This window comes from Macaca nemestrina, chromosome 5, assembly GCF_043159975.1.
Source record: "Macaca nemestrina isolate mMacNem1 chromosome 5, mMacNem.hap1, whole genome shotgun sequence".
Lineage (NCBI taxonomy): Eukaryota > Metazoa > Chordata > Mammalia > Primates > Cercopithecidae > Macaca > Macaca nemestrina.
The window spans coordinates 19,901,496-19,924,586 of record NC_092129.1 but is presented as its reverse complement, the minus strand read 5'-3'; the positions used below and the strand labels follow the sequence as shown (position 1 = coordinate 19,924,586).

The 23,091-nt window shown below is 36.7% G+C and overlaps 1 long non-coding RNA gene across 2 annotated transcripts in view; it reads left to right on the top strand.

Annotated features, from left to right (window-relative positions):
• Nucleotides 1–23,091, top strand: part of LOC139363117 (uncharacterized) — a 287,996-nt gene that overhangs the window by 128,636 nt on the left and 136,269 nt on the right. The gene's annotated exons all lie outside the window — the stretch shown is intronic.

Genomic DNA, 23,091 nt, shown 5'->3' with positions numbered 1-23,091 from the left:
CCAAGATATGGAATTAACTCAAGTGTCCAACAATGAATAAATACATAAAGAAAATGTGGCATATATACACAATTGAACACTATTCTGTCATAAAAAATAATAAAAATGAAATCCTGTTATTTGTGACAATATGGATGTGTCTGGAGAATATCATGTTATGTGAAATAGGCCAGACATAGAAAAACAAACAGGTTAAGATCTCCCTCATATATAGAATCTAAAAAAAAAAGAAAACAGTTGGAAGAGGTGATGGGAAGAAGTTTGATTAAAATGTACAAAGTTACAATTAGGAGGAATAAAGTCCAGTGTTCTATTGCCCAGTAGGGATGACTATGGTTAACAATAAAATATTGTACCTTGCAAAATGGCTAGAATAAGTCATTTGAATGTTCTCACCACAAAGAAATAATAAATGTAGGAGGTGTTGAATCCACTAAATGCACTAATTAGATCATTGTACAACATAGATATGTATCAAAACATCAAATTGTACCTCATAAATATGTATAATTAAATGTTGCTATTAAAAATAAAAAAAATTACTCTTGTTCTACCACATGTTTTAAATATTCTCAAGAAGCACCAACTAGAATAGTGCCTGACAAAAAACATAAGTTCAAGAAATGCAAGTTGGATAAATAAATAAAATCCAGTTTGTTAGTCATGTTTTCAATTCTTCTATATTTAACCATTTTGGTCTGCTTCATCTATACTAATGGAAAGAAATATATGTCAGACCTCTATGTGATTGTGGATTTAGAAATTTTTCTGTATATTCCTATCAATTTTATAAAATACAGTTTGATACTTTAGGTGATTATGAGTTTAAAAGTGTTTTGTCTTCTTGGAGAATTAAACATTTTATTATTAGACAGTGATGCTATCAATCTGTGACACTGATTTTATCTTAAAGTTTATTTTTACTTAATACAACTACTCTAGCTTTATTTTTGTTAGTTTTTTTTTTTTAACTGGTATAGTTTTTCTTTATTTTTTTTTTAACTTTTTAAAATTATTCTTTAAGTTGTGGGATACATATGCAGAATGTGCAGGTTTGTTACACAGGTATACATGTGCCATGTGGTTTGCTGCACCAATCAACCCATATCTATATTAGGTATTTCTCCTAGTGCTACCCCTCCCCTAGCACCCCACTCCCTGAAAGGCCCCTGTGTATGATGTTCCCCTCCCTGTGTTCATGTATTCTCGTTGTTCAACTCCCACTTATTAGTGAGAACATGCAGTGTTTGTTTTTCGGTTTCTGCTTAATTTGCAGAGAATGATGGTTTCCAGCTTCAACCATGTTCCTGCAAAGGACATGAACTCATCCTTTCCCATGGCTGCGTAGTATTCCATGGTGTATATGTGCCACATTTTCTTTATTCAGTCTATCATTGATGGGTATTTGGGTTGGTTCCAAGTCTTTGCTATTGTGAATAGTGCTGCAATAAACATACATGTGCATATGTCTTTATAGTAGAATGACTTATAATCCTTTGGGTATATACCCAGTAATGAGACTGCTGGGTCAAATGGTATTTCTGGTTCTAGATTTTTGAGGAATTGCCACACTGTCTTCCACAGTGGTTGAACTAATTTACACTCCCACCAACAGTATAAAAGCATTCCTATTTTTCCACATCCTCACCAGCATCTGTTATTTACTGACTTTTTCTTTTTCTTTTTCTTTTTCTTTTCTTTTTGAGATGGAGTCTTGCTCTGTTGACCAGGTTAGAGTGCAGTGTTGCAATCTCGGCTCACTGAAACCTCCACCTCCCATGTTCATGCCATTCTCCTGCCTCAGCCTCCCGAGTAGTTGGGACTACAGGTGCCCACCATCACGCCTGGCTAATTTTTTGTATTTTTAGTAGAGACGAGGTTTCACTGTGTTAGCCAGGATGGTCTCAATCTCCTGACCTCGTGATCTGTCCACCTCAGCCTCCCAAAGTGCTGGGATTACAGGTGTGAGCCACCGTGCCTGGCCTTTCCTGACTTTTTAATGATCACCATTCTAATAGGCGTGACATAATATCTCATTGTGGTTTTGATTTGCATTTTTCTAATGGTCAGTGATAATAAGCTTTTTTTCATGTGTTTGTTGGCTGCATATGTGTATTCTTTTTTTTTTTTTTTTTTTTTTGAGATGGAGTCTGGCTCTGTCGCCCAGGCTGGAGTGCAGTGGCCGGATCTCAGCTCACTGCAAGCTCCGCCTCCCAGGTTTACGCCATTCTCCTGCTTCAGCCTCCCGAGTAGTTGGGACTACAGGTGCCCGCCACCTCGCCCGGCTAGTTTTTTTGTAGTTTTTAGTAGAGACGGGGTTTCACCGTGTTCGCCAGGATGGTCTCGATCTCCTGACCTTGTGATCTGCCCATCTCGGCCCCCCAAAGTGCTGGGATTACAGGCTTGAGCCACCGCGCCCGGCCAGTGTATTCTTTTGAGAAATGTCTGCCTACATCCTTTGCCCACTTTTTGATGGGGTTGGTTGTTTGTTTTCTTGTAAATTTGGTTAAGTTCCTTGTAGATTCTGGACATTAGCCTTTTGTCAGATGGATAGACTGCAAAAATTTTCTCCCATTGGGTAGGTTGCCTGTTCACTCTGATGATAGTTTCTTTTGCTGTGCAGAAGCTCTTTAGTTTAATTAGATCCTATTTGTCAATTTTGGCTTCTGTTGCCATTGCTTCTGGTGTTTTAGTCATGAAGTCTTTGCCCATGCCTGTCGTGAATGGTATTGCCTGGAATTTCTTCTAGGGTTTTTATGGTTTTAAGTCTTACGTGTAAGTCTTTAATCCATCTTGAGTTAATTTTTGTATCAGGTGTAAGGAAGGGGTCCAGTTTCAGTTTTCTGTATATGGCTAGCCAGTTTTCCCAACACCATTTATTAAATAGGGAATTCTTTCACTATTGCTTGTTTTTGTCAGGTTTGTCAAAGATCAAATGGTTATAGATGTGTGGCACTATTTCTGAGGCCTCTGTTTTGTTTCACTGTTCTCTTTATCTGTTTTGGTACCAGTACCATGCTGTTTTGTTTACTGTAGCCTTGTAGTATAGTACAGTGATGCCTCCAGGTTTGTTCTTTTTGCTTAGGATCATCTTGGCTATACGGGCTCTTTTTGGTTCCATATGAAATTTAAAGTAGTTTTTTCTAATTCTGTGAAGAACGTTAATGGTAGTTTGATGGGGACAGCGTTGAATCTTTGAATTACTTTGGGTAGTATGGCTATTTTCCTGATATTTACTCTTCCTATCCATGAGCATAGGATGTTTTTCCATTTGTTTATATCCTCTCTTATTTACTTGAGCAGTGGTTTACCACTAGCCAGGCTAATGAAGCAGAAAAGCAAAAAGAATCAAATAGACCCAATAAAAAATGACAATTATCACCACCAATCCCACAGAAATGCAAACTACCATCAGAGAATACTATAAATACTTCTGTGCAGATAAACTAGAAAATCTAGAAAAAAATGGATAAATTCCTGGACACATACACCCTCCCAAGACTAAACCAGGAAGAAGTCGAATCCCTGAATAGACCAATAACAAGTTCTGAAATTGAGGCAATAATTAATAGCCTACCAACCCAAAAAAGCCCAGGACCAGACAAATTCATAGCTAAATTCTACCAGAGGTACAAAAAGGAGCTGGTACCACTACTTCTGAAGCTATTTCTAAACAATGGAAAAGGTGGGACTCCTCTCTAACTCACTTTATGAGGCCAGCATCATCCTGATACCAAAACCTGGCAGAGACGCAATAACAAAAAAAATTTCAGGCAAATATTCCTGATGAACAATGATGAGAAAATCCTGAATAAAATACTAGCTAACCAAATCCAGCAGCAGATCAAAAAGCTTATCCACCACGTTCAAGTCAGCTTCATCCCTGGGATGCAAGGTTGGTTCAACATACGCAAATCAATAAACATAATCCATCACATAAACAGGACTAATGACAAGAACCACATGATTATCTCAGTAGATGCAGAAAAGGCCTTCAATAAAATTCAACACTCCTTCATGCTAAAAGCTCTCATAAACTAGGTATTGGTAGAATGTATCTCAAAATAATAAGAGCATTTATGGCAAACCCACAGCCAATACACTGAATGGGCAAAAGCTGGAAGCATTCCCTTTGAAAATCAGCACAAGACCATGATGTCCTCCCTCACCACTCGTATTCCACAAAGTATTGGAAGTTCTGGCCAGGGCAATCAGGCAAGAGAAAGAAATAAAGGGTATTCAAATAAGAATATAGGAAGTCAAATTGTCTCTGTTCGCAGATGACATGATCCTATATCTAGAAAACCCCATCGTCTCAGCCCAAAATCTCCTTATCTGATAAGTCACTTCAGCAAAGTCTCAGGATACAAAATCAATGTGCAAAAATCAGCAGCATTCCTACACACCAATAATAGACAAACAGAAGTCAAATCATGAGTGAATTCCCATTCACAATTGCTACAAAGAGAATAAAATATTAGGAATACGACTTATAAGGGATGCGAAGGAGCTTTTCTTTCAACGTTTTATGCCCTTATTTTTATTAGTGACCCTTGTAAAAGAGTATAGTAAGATTAACAATACAGGTTGGCATCTTTTTGTAACATCACATTTGTTACAATCACTAATGTATTAGTCTTCATTATCATACTTTGTACTTTCAGTGTGTCTCACTTTTGCCACACTTTTCTTTTCTTCCCTGACTTTAATTTTATACATTACATTTACATATTTGTTTACTATCTCATTTGCCTTCTATCTACTTGTTTAGAAGGTAAACATTTATTTCTATTCAATCAGAACTCTCCAACTCAACTATCAAAATTGTAATATACATATTTAATACAGCAAATTAGCAATCAATCAATAGCTTAGCCAATCTACTCACACTCACAAACAATAATACAGAAACTTTAGAATACTTGATCTAAGATCAATGCACAGCAACTTGCATTATTATAGTTTACATTTTGCCCTCATTTTATTTCATTTTATTTTATTTATTTATTATTATTTTTTATTTTGAGACAAAGTCTCACTCTTTAGCCCAAGCTGGAGAGCAGTGGCACAATCTAGACTTATTGAAACCTCCGCCTCCCTGATGCCAGCAATTCTCGTGCCTCAGCCTCCTGCGTAGCTGGGATTACAGGAATGCATGACCACACCCGACAATTTCTTGTATTTTTGGTAGAGATGGGTTTTCACCATGTTGGCCAGGCAAGTTGCCCACCTCTGGCCTCCCAAAGTGCTGGATTGCAGGCATGAGCCACTGCGTCCTGCCTTCATTTTAAACCTCGTAAAATAATTATTCTTTTATAAAGACTTTATTTGTAGATATAGCAAATATTTTCTTCTTTGTTTTTCTCATTATTTATAGGATCTCAGATTTTCCATCTGGAGACAGTTTCCTTCATTCTGCTATGGCTACATGTGCTTTGTAAGTCTTTTTAATGGAAGTTGGTTTGGGATAAATTTTATTCATTGCATCTATCTGTGAAGTCCTTATTGAAACTTTTCTCTTGCTATGTAATTATGTTAGGTACACCCTTCTGTTTAACATCTATTTTCCTTTAGCACTTAGAAAATATTAATCATCATTCTTCTGACTTCTGTTCTTGCTGCTGCTAAATTGGCTGTTGGTCTATTTGTAATTTATTTGTAATTATCTGCCTTTTCTTTCTGATTGATTTTAAAACAGTCTTTGTTATGCGTCTAGGCATGGTTTTCTTTTATTTATTGTATTGACATCCACTGGGCTTTCTGTCTTTTATCACTCTTAAAAGTATTATGCCATATTTTTCAAATATTGCGTCTTCTTGATGTAATAGTCTCTCCTGACACTCGGATTTTGCATACATCAGGCCTTCTCGCTGTGTGTTTCGTGGTTCGTAATATCACTTCCATATTTTCTATTATACCATCTACCTGGTCTTCATTCTGAGTAATTTCTTCAAATACGTATTCTCATTTATCAAAGCTTTTTAAACTACCTTTAAAAAAATATTTTTCACCCATCACATGAGAGATTAAATCTCTTTTAAATCTGCTTAATTATATGCCAACTGAATTGTTATCACATTTTATATATCTGAAAGCTCTACTTGAGTTTTTTTAATAGCCTCTTTTTCTTTAAACACACATTTAATATTTTCTTTTACGTTCTTAAGCACAGTATGTATTTTATATACAGTTTGTTGTCTATAAGACTTATTGCTTCTCAGATAATTTTACTATTTTCAGTCTGAGTTGATCTCATTTGGTGTTTTACTGTTTGTAGACTCTTAATATGGCATTTCTCCCCTTATTTTGTGTGTGTGTGGGGGGTGTGTGTGTGTGTGGTATGTGTGTGTGTGTGTGTGGTGTGTGTGTGTGTGTGTGTTTGTACCCATTTTCTGAGAATCTTGAAGGAAATATTAGAGGCCGGTGTTTAAAATGCTTAACTCGAGATAATTTGCTTTTTTCTCTTCATCATATATGACCATTAGCAATGCCAGACCACTTTATATTTTCATTTTTCAAATCCCACAGAGGTTGGTCTGCGATTAGAAATTTTTAATAGATAACTTAAAAAAATATTTCTCTTCACCTAATGATATTGTTGAAACAACTTTGTATGCAATCCTCTCTTAGAGCACATATATTTCCCCCCACGTTTACCAAGAGATTTTAGTTTGAAGCTTCTGGCTTTATTTAATGTATTTCTGATCTCTTTTCATCTTATTTAAATCTCAGGCTTTGTCTGCTGTTCCCTAGATTTGAACCCAGTTAAAACCCAGGCTCTACCAAATAACTGTTTATCAGATTAAATTCTAAATCCACGGTTTGCCAATCCCCGTGAATCTGAGCTTTCTAAATTTTGTTTTGGGTTGTGTTCTTTATTGCCAAATTGTTCAGCCTTTATTATTTTTTTTAATTTTACAAACATCATCCAGAATTTTTGTGCTCTGAATCAGGAAGAATTTCACTAAACATCAAATTTGCAATATTATTACACATAAATGTCCTCTATTGAGATTTTACTTCAGAAGTTATATTTTTTTATTTCTAAATTTTCCATTTGATTCCTTTTCAGAAGCATTTGCTCTTGTTTCTTAATTCTTTATACTCATTTTGAATTTGTATTATATCCTCTATCTCTTTGAAAATAGCAAATATACTCATTTTAAAGGTACTTCTTCGTTATTTTATTTTGTGTGTGTGTGTGTGTGTGTGTGTGTAGTTTCTTCAGACTGTTGGGATTGGTGAAATTAAAAAAAAAAAAAACTCAAAAGTGTAAGATAGTAAAAATGTACCTTGTTTTGCAACCTCCATCAGAGTTGGCTGACCCTGAAATATGCAAACAAATTTAGACAGTTAAAAAATAAAAGATATGCAAAATGTAATCATGAACTTTCCTTAATTATATCAAAAGAAAAAAAGAAAACAGATTTCAAAGAAAAACTAACATGTCCCATAATAACTATGTTATAGAGAAATGCAAATTGAGTTCCTAGGACTCTGTCACCAACTCTAAGCTTGCCTACAATGCATTCATACAATCTATACATCCTACAATCCATTCATATCTCTTCTCATTATTAGAGGGCTGTATGAGCTATTACAGGGTATTCTGTGGGCAGAACCATGCCAGAGTGGTACTGTGCCTTACTTTTGTACTTGATGAACTCTCGGTGGGTTAGTACTGGAGAGGAAAAACCAGATTCTGAAAGTAGCAAGGCGGAAGTGATCTGGTAGCTTCTGCTAAGGAGAAGCTACTCAGGTTAATGATGTCTGTAGAGTGCTAGAGACCTCAGAATATCCATAATCAAATAAAAGTGGGTGATGCTCTGACTTCTCCTCTTTGGTGGTCTCTTTCTGGTCAATGTATCCTCTGGCAATACTTTTGAGAGTTTTACTGATGCAAACTTTTTTTTATAGATACTGTGTGTGGCTAAGTGCATTATTTCACCCTTCTGTGCCCACCTTTTATACACTTCCTCGAATTCACTAGGAAGGGGAATGGTGTCTATCTATTAGCCAGTTGTACTTTAACTTACTTGCTTTTAGAATAAAAAAAATTTAGGATGTTCAATGCACCTGTCTGCCACATGTGTGCTGGTTTACATCTCAGTATGTTCTGTTTTTTTTTTTCAAACTTGTAGCTATGGAAACATTTATCATTTTTCTTGCTTTTCAATGCAATAGTTGAGCATAATGTTTCCTCTTATGCAGTGACATTTAGTGGTATTAGATGGCAAAATGAACTCAAATTCTGAATGAAGGCTCAGACAACTGTTATAGTTCCTGAAAGTCCCTGGAACGGCTAATCATCATGATAAATGGCCCACTGTGAGCTGGTGGAAGAAGTACGATGAATTATCACTAGCTGCTTTTGAATCACAATTGCATTTTGTAATGTTAACAGATACCTGACCAAACACTGAAATGAAAAAAATTAGAATGAAGACGCTGTTATGCTGAAATCTTGCTTTATCTTGATTTCATGTACCATGCACACAATGTGCCAAGATAAATTTATTTTGAATCTTCCCCAATTGCAAATCCTTCTATATATATATATATAGAATATATATATATATGTATATATATATACACTCACAATGCCACATACAGACACTCACACACATGCACGTGCACATATACCCCCAGAAAGAAAATGGTAAGTTCAATACCAAAATTGTCAGCAATTTTATTAGTAATATAATCCATACTACACTTAAAGGACACAGATTGGTAGACAGGGTAAGAGCCTCAGCAGGATGCAACCATGTCATTTAGGGGCAGATAAAAGGTCCTGAATAAATAGTTCTGTTCCTCTATATATAATACCATTGGTCCCATAATAATTGTTAATGAGTCAATAAGCAAAAATACATCTACATATCTATATTCAGAATTATCTGGTAAATACAGTGAAGTATTTGTTAATTGACTTTTGATATTTTATATCTAAACCATTTTATTTTTAATATTTGTATTTTCAGAAATATTTATAAAACAGAGGTATCTAAGCTGATATGTGTTGAATGGGCTAGGTGTCCAATAATCTGATGATGGCATTGTGGGATAAAAGCACTTACATACAAAAATATATATATATATATTTTTTTTTTCCTCTGGAACAATGTGGCTTGAGTATCAATAGACTAGGAAAAGATTTATGAATAGGGAGAATTTTTTCAAAAAATTATACTTCAAGTGTACTATTGATGAATAACTCAGATAGAATATAGTAGTACCTCATGATACATTTAGTCTTGACAATAATTTTTGAAGTGGAAATGTTATTTTCAATGTATAGATGAGGAAACTTTGGTTCAGAAAGGCTTAAATAATTCACATAAAAGCAGTACAATATGTGTTTTTGGAAACAATGTAAGTATACACTATATATTAATCCCTATTCTTTCCAATCAGCTCCTCAGATGGGAAGTTCCATTTAGTTCTATCATGTCTTTTCAGACAGAATAATTGAATGATGTAGCTGTCATTTGAGAGATTGTTCTTGCAGAAAACATAACTCGATCCTCCTTGGGACCTCCTTATATTCTCTTTCATTTTTTTGGACTTGTGGACAGGTTTCTAGTCTCAGAGTTATTATTTTATGATCAAATCTATTTGAGTATAAGTAAGAGAAAAAACTAAGTGAAAAAAATGTTAATCCTTTTAAAAACCAGGAAAGCACATGGATATGAGGAGACCCTTTCAAGATGTCATTGAAAATTGCTTTTAGTTGTTTTCAAAACTTGCTGAATATCAGAATCACTTATATGTGAAATGCTGTCATCCAAACCCCCACCGTCTGCTGGAGGAGTGAGAGGAAAGCCCAGTGGGTGGAAGCAGTCCAGGGCCTGAGTTAGACAGCCCAGGATACGTTCCAACTGTACACTAATTAGCTCTTAAACCTTAAATTTCCTCATCTGCATAAAGGGGTTAATAGAATTGTATGATCCCTGTGTGAGGTTTAAATGGAACAATATCTGAAAGATCTTAGAACTGTGCCAGGCACAGAGAAAGTTCTAAATAAAACTTAATTCTTGATATTCTGTACATTTTTAAAAATCACAAGGCCAAGAATGTGAGAGAGCCATCGTTCTCTCATACGTGTAGTTCAAGATTGGCTTTTAGCTTAGATAGTTGCTGCAATAAAGCAGGGTTGCTTTCAACAGAACTGTCCATCTAGTAAAGCAGGAGAGAGAACTATATACACACACACTCACAATGCCACATACAGACACTCACACACATGCACGTGCACATATACCCCCAGAAAGAAAATGGTAAGTTCAATACCAAAATTGTCAGCAATTTTATTAGTAATATAATCCATACTACACTTAAAGGACACAGATTGGTAGACAGGGTAAGAGCCTCAGCAGGATGCAACCATGTCATTTAGGGGCAGATAAAAGGTCCTGAATAAATAGTTCTGTTCCTCTATATATAATACCATTGGTCCCATAATAATTGTTAATGAGTCAATAAGCAAAAATACATCTACATATCTATATTCAGAATTATCTGGTAAATACAGTGAAGTATTTGTTAATTGACTTTTGATATTTTATATCTAAACCATTTTATTTTTAATATTTGTATTTTCAGAAATATTTATAAAACAGAGGTATCTAAGCTGATATGTGTTGAATGGGCTAGGTGTCCAATAATCTGATGATGGCATTGTGGGATAAAAGCACTTACATTTATATGGGACCTTCACTTAATAGATATTTATATTTTATCCTAGGACTGAGTATAATTAGGTCAAGCATCAGGCATTAACAGTTTTCAAAATCTTCAAACACCACATCTTTTTTTGTTGTTTCTTTTTTATCACCTAATTAAATTTGTGCGTGTCAGTAATCAAGGCTCTGAATGTCTAACCTCAATGTTCACAGGTAGAGGTCTATAAAGCAGTTGTTGCTGAGTATGTCAAAAACAGATACAGTTTGATGTATTTTAAAATACCTCTGTGCACACATTACGTACCTGTGAACCAAAGTCTGTGGGTAGCAGTTGTTTCAACTCCTACATCTTTGTAATCTTGAGTCATACTTTTCACTTTTAAACACTTGACTCTAATGAGACATTGCATGCCATTTCTTTGAAGGTGAAATATCAGGATAAGAAAAAATATATAAAGTCACATGGAAGTGCAAATATTTTCTGTGCGAGGCAATAATGCAAATTAACTTGTCATGTTTTGCACCAAATAATCTTTAAAGTGTTGTTTTGTAGGGTGGCTACAAATGTCTAAATCCTCAAATGTCTCTCTGGCCTAACATTTTCCAACTGTAGTGTGTATGAGAATTACAATAAGACAGTGTTCATGATGAAGGTTCTGTAGCTTCCTCTTTAAGCTTTGATTCGGTAAATTTCCTCTGGAGTAGCGAAATTAGTATGTTTACCAGTTGTCTCAAGTGATTCTGATGCATGGAGCTGTTGACTAATAACTACCCTCTGAGAAGCTCTGAGTTAGCCCTGTCAGAATGTGTTGTGCCATTATTAGAAGGCCATTTACTCATTTTGATCTTAGAATTGAAGAACTTAAGCATCCAGGTTACTCTCTCATATCATCAAGTTAGTTTAGGCAAAATTCCTATTCTTTCTGAAGAAAAGATTAGCAGAAGCAATACAAACCTAAGAAAGGCAAAAATCTAAATTCAATCTTTAAAAACTCCTTTCTGTATTTGCAAAGCACACAAATAGGAAATCTGTAGGGAACTGGCATTGGAAGTAAAGTTCTACAAGCAATAATGATTCTTCAGTGAAATAACTTTTAGTTAGTTTTTGCTTTACTAATTCTGAGAGTCTAATTTTAGAGTATTTAAGTAGCTATATCAATGGTTCTCAAACTTTAGCATCTATAATCATCTAGAATTGTTAAAAAACACAAATTGCTGGGATGCAAAGTTTCTGAAATAGATCTGAGATGGTGGTCAAAATTTGAACTTCTAAAAATTTCCTAATGATGCTATTGGTGCTGATCAGGGACCATGATAAGAACCATTTAAAGCAGAAGCCATTGTTTTGGACATTTATCTATTTTTGGACTATATTTTTAGAGCTATTTTTTCCCAGCAATCTTAATGCAACTTCAGCAATGTCTTATTTTTCTCCGAAAGTAAAACTATTGAACACATACAGACTGAAGATGAAACTAGGATATCACCTATAATAAGTGAAGCAATTTGGCTTAAGTACAAAGCTTTTTGCAGCTTTTGGAAGTTAAGAAGCTGTATCCTGAAATTAAAGGAAACAAAAAATTAGAGGACTGTAACTTCACAGTACTATAACACTTATAACTCACTGGCAAGCTTGCTGAAGTTTCAGGGGTTGCAAGGAAGGGGCAAGACAGCAGTGGTGAGGTAGAGGAAGAAGCTGGAAGGAACTAACTTGACTGTGGACCTCTTAAAGAGAATCAGATATTGCAAAACTCAGTGGGGGTAATACTTTGACACATGAAGAGATGATTTTTTTGTCATCAAGATTTCTTATTATTCCTTGAGTCTTCACACCTCAGGCATCAGTGAGGGCATTGTGGTTTACTGGCTCTAAGAAGGAATGATGCAACAGGAAAAAAAGCATTCATTGTGTGGTAGGTATAACAGAATTGGAAGGATAATCAGAGCTAGCTTGCTTTGTTTTGTTTAGCAGTCATTCAGCTCTCAGAACACGTGTAGCAAAAGAAATGTTGGTGTGGTTTTCAGGATGAATACAGCAGAGATGGTGCTAAAAATGTCTCACGAATTTCAGAGTGTAAAGTGTGTAGTGGAAGGTTTTCTTCTGCAGACTTAGCTTGGGGTCTAGTATGGCACAGAGAATATGCAGGCCTGAAATATCCGTACAGATGGGATGAACAGGGAACACCTGCCATTTATATAGACTGATGGTTGGAGACCAGATGACAAGGAAAAGATCTTACTGGATGCCAGTGAGTGCAAATGACCCCTGGACCCAGGACTAAATACATTCAACCCCAACACAAAGCTTTCCTGTGGCACTCTCTAAGGCCCTTAAAACAAATATATAATTAAAGGAAGGGCAAGAGGGCAGTGAGTTTATAAATTGACTGAGATTTGCTTCTTGCCAACAATTTTACAAGGAGCTCAAAAAATACAAATAAACTCAGATGCAGAAAAAGAAAAGGAATTGCACTTCTTGCACACTTGACTTTGTGACCTGACATTTTGCTCTGTGAAGGGAGGAAAACAATTCTCTCTAGCATGTATGAAATTTCTGGTAGTAACCAAATTTGCATATCAGAAAGGGTCATATTCTGTGGTGGTATTTCTATTCCTACCTGGGAAGAGTTTAAGAGTCAGCTTAAAATAGGAAGATGTAGCTTTAGGGGTGAAGGGATGACAAAACTAAGAACTGTGACCACCTGCATCAACATGACATCGCTGTTAGGACTAAGAATGAGGCCATTCTGTAAACCAATAAACAATTTTACTTTCGTTTCAGTTAATTCCTGAAAATAAATTTATTTGAGAAAACCATCTAGTTACCAGGACAACAGCTCACTACCAAACAGCAGTTCACATTACATGACTTTATTCGCGACTCTTGCCTCTCACTGTTTGCAGTCATCTATAACGTCACTATCCGTTCTCAATTCCAGTTTCCCAAATAGGACGAGTCTCATTAAATCTCTTCATCTCAGATTCTAAAACCTCACATATTCTCCACTGACTACCCTCTCCTGAGACATTGCCAAGATTCTGCCAAGGTGGTATTATTGCTAATTGCAGTGTGTTCTGATAAAACTAGCTTTGCGTTATTAACGGGTTTTCTGGCAACATTTTTGGGCATTCAAGAGAATATTTGTATTTATTTATACAGCCATTCACTCACTAAGCCCTTATTGAATAGTTACTATATACTAGGCAGTTTGCTAAATAGTAGGGATTCAGAGATGGAAAGAAAAGGCAAAAAAAAAAAAAAAAAAAGACTCAGTTTCTGAATTCAATGTCTATAGAGAGAAACAAAAAGTACATAGAAAAAGTAGATAGAATTTAATACTAAAGATTGACTAGATATGAGTTAATCACAGAATGGTTTGGGGACATAAGCAGAGACTTCTTACTCCCATTAAAGTTTAGAGAATTAAGGAGACTTAATTTAGATAAAGTTAACCAGGCTAAAAGGAAGGCACACAGAAAAAGCAGAGAAGGGAGAAATATGTGTGGAAGAGTATGATGCATTTGAGGACTCCTAAGTAGGTCAGATGGACTGGAGATCTGGAGGAAGCTAAATGGCAAGAGGAGAAGCAAGAGAAATGGGATGGGCAGGGGTGGGAGGCGTGGCGTGGGGATCCTGAAGAAACCAGAATGCCACACTGAAGAGTGAGAATTTAATTTACAGAGAGAAAGAGAAAGTGATGAATTTCAAGCTGGGGAGACTTGTCCTTAATTAGCACTGCAGGAATGTAATTCTGTGGTAGCAGTAGGAGAATGGATAGGACACAGGTGAGTTTGAGGCAGGTAATGCCGAGTTACACTTGTTCTCTTTGAGAAACAATGCAGTTCTTACCTGAGCTAGTATAACAGAGATGAAGGAAAGGGGAGTGGGAAATTTTAAGGACAGAAAACCAGCAAGAATCAGTGACTGAATGTAAACACTTTGTTAGTTTGTGGGGGCAGATTAAGGGACAATAAACTTGTGAGATCTGATTTTACTTATAAACATTTAAACTTCTAATGAAAATACAGAGCAAAAAGCCCAAACCAAGGAGGAAGAAAAATACCAGATTATGGTGGGTGAGCAGCTGTGCTGCAGTGATGATGAGGCCCACACGCTACAATTGTTTCATAGGGCCTGGAAAATTTCCTGCCTGGTGAGGTGTAGACAACTTGGAAAGTGTCTCTTGAGTGTATGTTGTCAACTGAATAGTTGTTATCCTTATTCAGCATTTGTTTTCCTAAATCAACCTCAGCTTGTTTAACTGAGGCATTAAAAATAAATATAGACACACATACACATAATCCAAAATAATTTGTATCATAAAAAATTGGAGATATACACATTGCAAAAGAAAACTCCGTATCTTGTGTTTTAGCTGGGTAGAAGAGGAAAATAATTACTCAGAACAAATTACTGGGTTTTTTCTTTAGAAGACACAAAATAAAATAACCTCCTTAAAGCCACCCAAATAGCTAGTCTTTTTGTAAAGTTAAACTACAGAAAAGGATTTTTTAGTTGCATTTTTATAGTGTGATTGCCATATTTACAATTTTCTCTCTCCTGTGAAATGGAGCATATGCTCTGTTATGTTCCATGCCTCCCAGATGAAAAAGGAGTATGACTGGTAGTAAATGTAAATGGAGATTTGTTCTTAAATTTGTGTAGAAATAGAAATAATAAAAAAATGCTAACCTCTGAAACTGAAGGTTGTTTGGTAGTTATTCTTGAACAAATAATACCAAACAGTGTGTGGAAACTTCTAAATTGCATTATTTTGAATTATGAAAATGCAGCCCTTTGGAGCTGCATTTGGAAAGCAAGGCACATCAAAAATTTAATATATGTTATATACCAAGTTCCAACATTTGGAAGCCCTAATAAAGTAGGATTTATACATCTAAAACTTGTCTTTATAGTAAATCCTGGCATTTGTGACAATAAGAATAAACTTAGAAGACATACTAAACGAAATAAACCAGACACAGAAAGACAAATACTAGATGGTGTCATTTATATGTGGAATCTAAAATAGTACAACTCAGAAACAGTAGAATTGTGGTTACCAGGGGCTGAGGCTTAAGGGAAAAGGGAAGACATTGGTCAAACCGTACAAATTATCAGTTGTGTCAAATGAATAAATTCTGGAGATCGAATGTACAGCATGATACATTTACATTATTAAACATAGTTAATAATATATAGCTTAAATTTGCTGAAAATATATCTTAAATATTCTCAACACACACATACACACACAATAACTATCTGGGTGATAAATATGTTAATTAGCTTGATTGTAGTAATTATTTCAAATATACATGCATATCAAATTACCACATTTTACCTTATATAGATATAATTTTAATTTGTCAACCATACCTCAGTAAAGCTGGAAAAAAATTCTCTTTATTCTTTTTCTTTCTTTCCCTCCCTTCCTTCCTCCTTCCTTCCTTCCTTCCTTCCTTCCTTCCTTCCTTCCTTCCTTCCTTCCTTCCTTCCTTCCTTCCTTCCTTCCTTCCTTCCTTCCTTCCTTCCTTCCTTCCTTCCTTCCTTCCTTCCTTCCTTCCTTCCTTCCTTCCTTTCTTTTGATGGAGTCTTGCTCTATCATCCAGGCTGGAGTGTAGTGGTGCAATCTCCACTCCCTGCAAGCTCCACCTCCCAGGTTCATACCATTCTCCTGCCTCACCCTCCGAGTAGCTAGGACTACAGGCGCCCACCACCACGCCCAGTTAATTTTTTGTATTTTTAGTAGAGACAGGGTTTCACCATGTTAGCCAAGATGGTCTTGATCTCCTGACCTCGTGATCCGCCAGCCTCGGCCTCCCAAAGTGCTGGGATTACAGGCGTGAGCCACCGCGCCCAGCCAAAACTCTCTTTATTCTATATGAATATATCTATCATATTGGTATTAAAGGAACTTTAGATCAGTATGAATTTTGCAAACTTATAGAGACAGTTAAAGTATATAGGATCTTCCTGTGCAAACAGGACATGATTGATTGCTATTTAATCCAAATGTATGAAATTAGATATGGAACTAGATTTCTTGTAATCTTTATATATTATCTAATATTGTTATGTATGCTTATATATTCTTATTTCCTTTAAAAAAGAGTAATGAGGTAAATGCATCAAACTGGAAGAATTTTGTCTGTATATATATATATATTACATGGAGAATGTTGTTTATTAATAAAATTACAAATATCAAATATCATGGTCTGAATGAGTTACATACACAAATATGAGTTAGTCACTTATAATTACTGATATTTTAAAAATTTCCTAATACTCTTGGAATACTTTAGTATCACTTAATATTACTTAAAATGAATATGGGGTTGTTGAAACATTAATGTTAGAAGACTTAAGCCTACTTCCTATGCCATGGTGAAAGATGATCCACGTATGGCTTAACAATGAGATGCATACTATAACCGCAGCCTCCACAATGTTATTGCCTTCTATTTCTTCCTTTAAAATAGCATTAGCCTTTAGTATCCATATGTTTCTGGTAGGTTAGACATGGAACTAGGGGAAGAGTGACATGGTCTAAGTTCTAGTCTCATCCGTACTGCACCTCATGGTCCTGAATATCTTGGGCAAATCTTTTGGCTTCTTTAAATTTCATGGGTTTTGGCCATAAAAAGATAACATTGCTTAGATAATATTTAGCTCCTTTTTAGCTCTAACTATCCAAGTTTCCATGATCCCAGATCTCTCTTCATGGTCTTCTATTCTGGTTCACTTGAGTTATCTACTTACAACCTTTTTATTGCTACTTAGCTGCAATTTTTAAAAACACAAACAAATAAGCACTAGCTTCTATATTTAAGATTTCTCAACAGTTTCTATAATGCATCTGATAAATTCGAAAGGTTGTGGAAAACTACAGGTTCTGTCATTACAAAAACATGGAAGGAAAACCCTGTGAAAAAATGAGGACCCATGGAAACAATGGGCTAGTGTGGGTACGCACGTGTGCGTTCTGGGTGCTAAGAGAGCCATATGGCTAGCAGGCTCTGTGGAGTCATTATATTGACGTCTTGCTGCTTTATGGCCTTCTTTTCAATTTCCAGCTCCTGTCTTCTGAACAGCACGATGTGCAACAGAAGCTGGAAGCACACAGGTGACATTGCCATTGCGTCCATGCTGCACATGCATGCAGAAAGCCAGTACAGGGGCCAGCCTGCCATATATTAACTGCCTACACTCTAGTTTAAGTAGGCCAGAGGGATATGGTGCAGAATGGGCTATGAGAAAATTTAGAATAGCAGGCTCCTTTCTTGCCTCTACCTAGTGGGTGAAATTCAGAGAATTAACTTAGTAGGTTACAACATGCCTCTCGTTTTCCTGCTTGCTGCCTTTCCTACCCTACCCCTGGCTGTCACTGAAATAGCAATTGAACTTGGTGTTCTTCTTAGGTGTGAAAATTGCTCTGCAAAAAGATGCCTTGCTCTGACAAACTACTTAGAGTTTCACACACACCCGAAAGCTTCTTCTTATCTATTGCTATAAACAGGAAGATTTCAGTTTTATGTCAAATACATTGTGACTTTATTTACAATTGTTTCAAATCATACAAAAGCAACACAGAGATTTCCTGTATGTTCACCTAGTGCCAGAGAATGATTAGTTGAAAATCTTGAAAGTCATACAATGAATTAAAAAAACTTGTGTGTGTATATGTGTAATGCAAAAATTAATCAACTTGGATCCTTTCCACCCTCCACCCCTCAACTGCTTGTTTGAACAATTTGTGTTCTTGATTCTTTATTTTCCCTTTTCTGAGACAGACATATGAGCCAGAAAGTTGAAAAAGAAAGGGAAGGCGGGGCGCGGTGGCTCACGCCTGTAATCCCGGCACTTTGGGAGGCCGAGGCGGGCGGATCACAAGGTCAGGAGATCGAGACCACGGTGAAACCCCGTCTCTACTAAAAATACAAAAAATTAGCCGGGCGCGGTTGTGGGCGCCTGTAGTCCCAGCTACTCGGGAGGCTGAGGCAGGAGAATGGCGTGAACCCGGGAGGCGGAGCTTGCAGTGAGCCGAGATCGCGCCACTGCACTCCAGCCTGGGCGACAGAGCGAGACTCCGTCTCAAAAAAAAAAAAAAAAAAAAAAAAAAAAGAAAAAGAAAGGGAAGTTCATCAATATTAATATAAAGCTCATTTTATGTATTTGTTTTGTTCAGTTTTATAGAGGTTCTATATGAACTTCATTTTAAACTTGATTATAAACTAAGATGTTGCTGAGAAACTGTTTTCCTCAGTGTTTTATAAAGTATAAAAATGCATTCACCATTTTTAATATAGTATTCCTTCCTTTAATTAAAAATGTCGCTTCTTAGCCTGGGCAACATAGTAAGACTACTTCTCTCTCTCTCTCTCTCTCTCTCTCTCTCTCTCTCTCTCTATATATATATATATATATATATATAATATCTATCTATCTATCTATCTTTATCACCCAGGTGTGGTGGCATGTGCTTCTAGTCCCAGGGGACTGAGGATAACTTGTGCCCACAAGGTTGAGGCTGCAGTGAGCTATGATGGTGCCACCACACTCCAGCTTGGATGACAGAGCAAGACCGTGTCTCAAAAAAAATTTTTTTAGTGTCACTTCTTTCTATGTACACACTGTTCTACATCTACATGCTTATATGAATATTCAATCAGTCAGTAGAAAATCTGCTAAATTAGGGCAATTATTTTCCAAATATACATTGCAGGGATTCCAGCATCCTCTGCTTTTGCCCCTAAATGGCAGTCATGTAAAAACCCAAAATGCTTCTATGAATTTCCAAAACATACTTCAGTAGGTGTTATTTTCTCTCTTGAGAACTATTGATTTAAAGCCCAGGTATGGGGGTGTAACTTTCCTAAAGAACAGTGGAGATGTACCCTGTGGACTTTGAGAGGGAAATATTCTCAGAGACAAGAGTGGCTCCAGGGTCAGGAAAGTGGAGTCAAGATCTGGCTTAAGCACTCATGGAGGATCTTTTTGAGGAGTTTGCTATATTTGTCTGTGTTTTTCCATTACACTTTAAGGGCTGAGATGGGAATAGGAGGCAGTCTTAGGGAACGTTAAGCTTATTCTTTTGTATGAGTAGCTTTCTTTATCAACTCAAACTTTGAACTAACTAGTCGCAGCCTCCTAATTGTCATTCTCTCCCTCTTCATTTAAAGGCTACATATACATAGACTTACATAGCAGCCTGTAGAAAAGACAGGGAAAAATAAAAGCATCTTGCTCTACATCTGGAACCTGAGGTCCCAAAGGGAGAGTGACTTCACCCTGTTAAAGACTAACATCTATTTAGTGACCAGCATGAAATGAGAGGCAGTTCATGTGAGGTAGAAACAGTAGGGAGGGGCATGTGATCAGAAAATGAGCTCTCAAATCAATGACCCTAGGCAGATGTGAGACAAACGTCTTTATTCCAAAGATTCTAGCTATTGCTCTGTCCAGTGTGGTACCCACTAGCTACACAGGCACTTAAAATGTGCCTAGTTCAAACAGAAGTGTTTTGTAAGTGTAAGGAATGCACAGAATTTCAGAGACTTCATATGAAAATAAAACATGAATTATCTCATTAATAACTGCCATATTAATCTCTTTTTAAAGTGGAAATATTTTAATATATTGGGTTAAATAAAATGTTATTAATTTTACCTGTTTATATGTGTTTTTTAATTGTAACTATGGAGATATTTTAAATTCCCTATGTGTGGCTGAGTGTGGTAGTTTACTGTTTTAATCCCAGCACTTTGGGAGGCCGAGGTGGGAGGATCACTTGCACCCAGGAGTTCCAGACCAGCTGAGCAGGGCAACATAGTGAGACCCTACCTTTACTAAAAATTAAAAAATTACCTGGGCATGGTAGTTCATTCCTCTAGTCCCAGCTACTCTGGAGGCTGAGGCAGGAGGATAGCTTGAGCCCAGGAATTCGAGGTTACAGTAAGCCGTGATGATACCACTGCACTCCAGCCTGGGCAACAGAGCAAGACCCTGTCTCAAAAAAAAAGTACTTAAGTGGCTGTTATAGTTGACTGACATTTAACAATGCTCATCTCAATAAAGGAACTTTAGTAAGGAAAGAGGTGAGACTGATGCTGGGTTATAAGTAATTTAACAACTATTAACTGAGCTTCTGTGTCAGACACTGAGCTGGATGTTGGAAAAACAGCAGTGAATAAAACAGACACTAATGATAGTGTCAACAGTACCCTCAGGGGGACAGAAACTAAATAAATAATTACAAAATTATAAATTATGATAAGTATCATTTTGTAAAAGTAAAGACTATGCAGAGAGAATATAACAGGCCACTAGAGTCTGTATAATCCCAGCTCTTTGGGAGACAGAGGCAGGAGGATTGATGAATGCCAGGAGTTAAAGACCAGGCTGAATGATATAGTGACACCCAATCGATACAGAAAATAAAAATTAGCCAGACATAGTAGATTGTGCCTGTAGTCTTAGCTACTTGGAAGGCTGAGGTGGGAGTATTGCTTGAGCCCAGGAGTTTTACACTGCAGTGAGCTATGACTGCACCACTATACTCTAGCCTGGGTGACAGAGTGAGACCCTATCTTTTAAAAATAAAATAAAATAAAATAAAATAAAAGGCTACTAGGTTAGATCAGAACATCATGGAAGGCCTCTCTGAGAAAATGATATTTCTTGAGGCCTGAGGTGTGACTGGGATTTAACAGGTGCTATGGACTGAATATTTGTGTCCTCTCAAAATCCATAGGTTGAAATCCTAACTTCCAAGGTGATAATGTTAGGAGGTAGGTCTTTGGGGGGTGATTAGGTCATGAGCGTAGAGCACTCATGAATGAGATTAGCCCAGAGGTCTCTCTTGCCATGTCTACTGTGTGAGAACACAGCAAGAAGACAGCAGTCTATGCCCAGGAAGCAAGCCCCCACCAGACACCAAATCTGCCGGAGTCTTGATCTTGGACTTCAGCTTCCAGAACTGTGAAACATACATTTCTATTCTTTATAAGCCATTCGGTCTGTGGTATTTTTGTAATAGCAGCCCACATACACAAATACAGCCAGGCAAAGCATTATAGAAAGAAGAGAACTAGATATAGAAAGAATGCTGTATGCAAAGACTCTGAGGCAAGAAAAAGAGGACCAAGGCCAATGTGCCTAGCTGGTGCTAAAGACATGGCAAAGGTGGAGATGTAGAGACAGACATGGGCCACATCCCTGTTGACCATATTGACACGGTGGAAGGGATTTAGGCAAGACAGTGAAATGATCTGCTTTATAGTTTTAAAATGTTCCTTGTGGTGTGGTGGTGAATAGTTCAGTAACAGCAAGTGTGAATGTGGGAAGAGCAATAGAGAGATGACTGTAGTTAGCCCAAGTGACAGACAAGGTGTCTGCTCCTGGCAGAACAGGTGGTGCTGTTATTCTGTACCCCAGCACTTGCTATTTACTTTTGTTAACAGACGTCAAGTATTTTTCTTCCTTGGGCGGTGATTGGTCCCTATTATGCTTATTTATTTCCATTTGCTGTTACTCTTGGGAAATTACTCCTTTATGGTTCTCTTTGAATCTTGTCAAAGACAGAAGGGGAATTTCTGATTCTCCTGCCTTATGATACTTGATTAAAGCTTTGTTGCTTCTTTTTTCAAAAGTGACATTTAAAAAGGTAGCATTCTTTCCTTGTTCTTGTCATGGGTAGATATTATGAATTTCCTGAGTTCACAACACCAGAGAACATTCCTGCTAATACCTTGTGCTAGTCCAGAACAGACATTTTTGTTTGTTTGTTTGTTTTTGCTATTGAAATTCCTTAAAAAACTTATTTATTTTCTTACACTAGATGATGTAAACTTGAAATCTGAATTAAACACAAAAATTAACGTTAAAATATATTTAGCAGTCTATTATATATCTTGATCCCTATTTTATTGCTATAAAGAAATAAATATCTAAAACTGTGTAACTTATAAAGAAAAATGGTTTATTTGACTCAAGATTTTGATGTCTGGAAAAGTTCAAGATTGGGCATCTGGTGAGGGCCTCAGGCAGCTTCCACTCATGGCAGCAGGGAAAGGGGAGCCAGAGTGTACAGAAATCACATAGTGAGAGAGAAAGCAAGGGAGGGAGGAGGTGGCAGGGTCTTTTAAACAATCAGCTCTCACAGGAACTAACAGAGCACAAATTCGCTCATTACTGTGAGGATGGCATCAAGCCGTTCATAAAGACTCTACCTCCATGACCAAACACTTCCCATTAGGCCCCACTTCCAACATTTGAAATCCAACTTTAACATGAGGTTTGGGGGGACAAACATCCAACCTATAGCATTAGACAGTATTTTACACTGTTAAAAAATTTAGAAGTTCTAAAAATACCTTTAGACAAAAATTCTCTTTTTCTTCT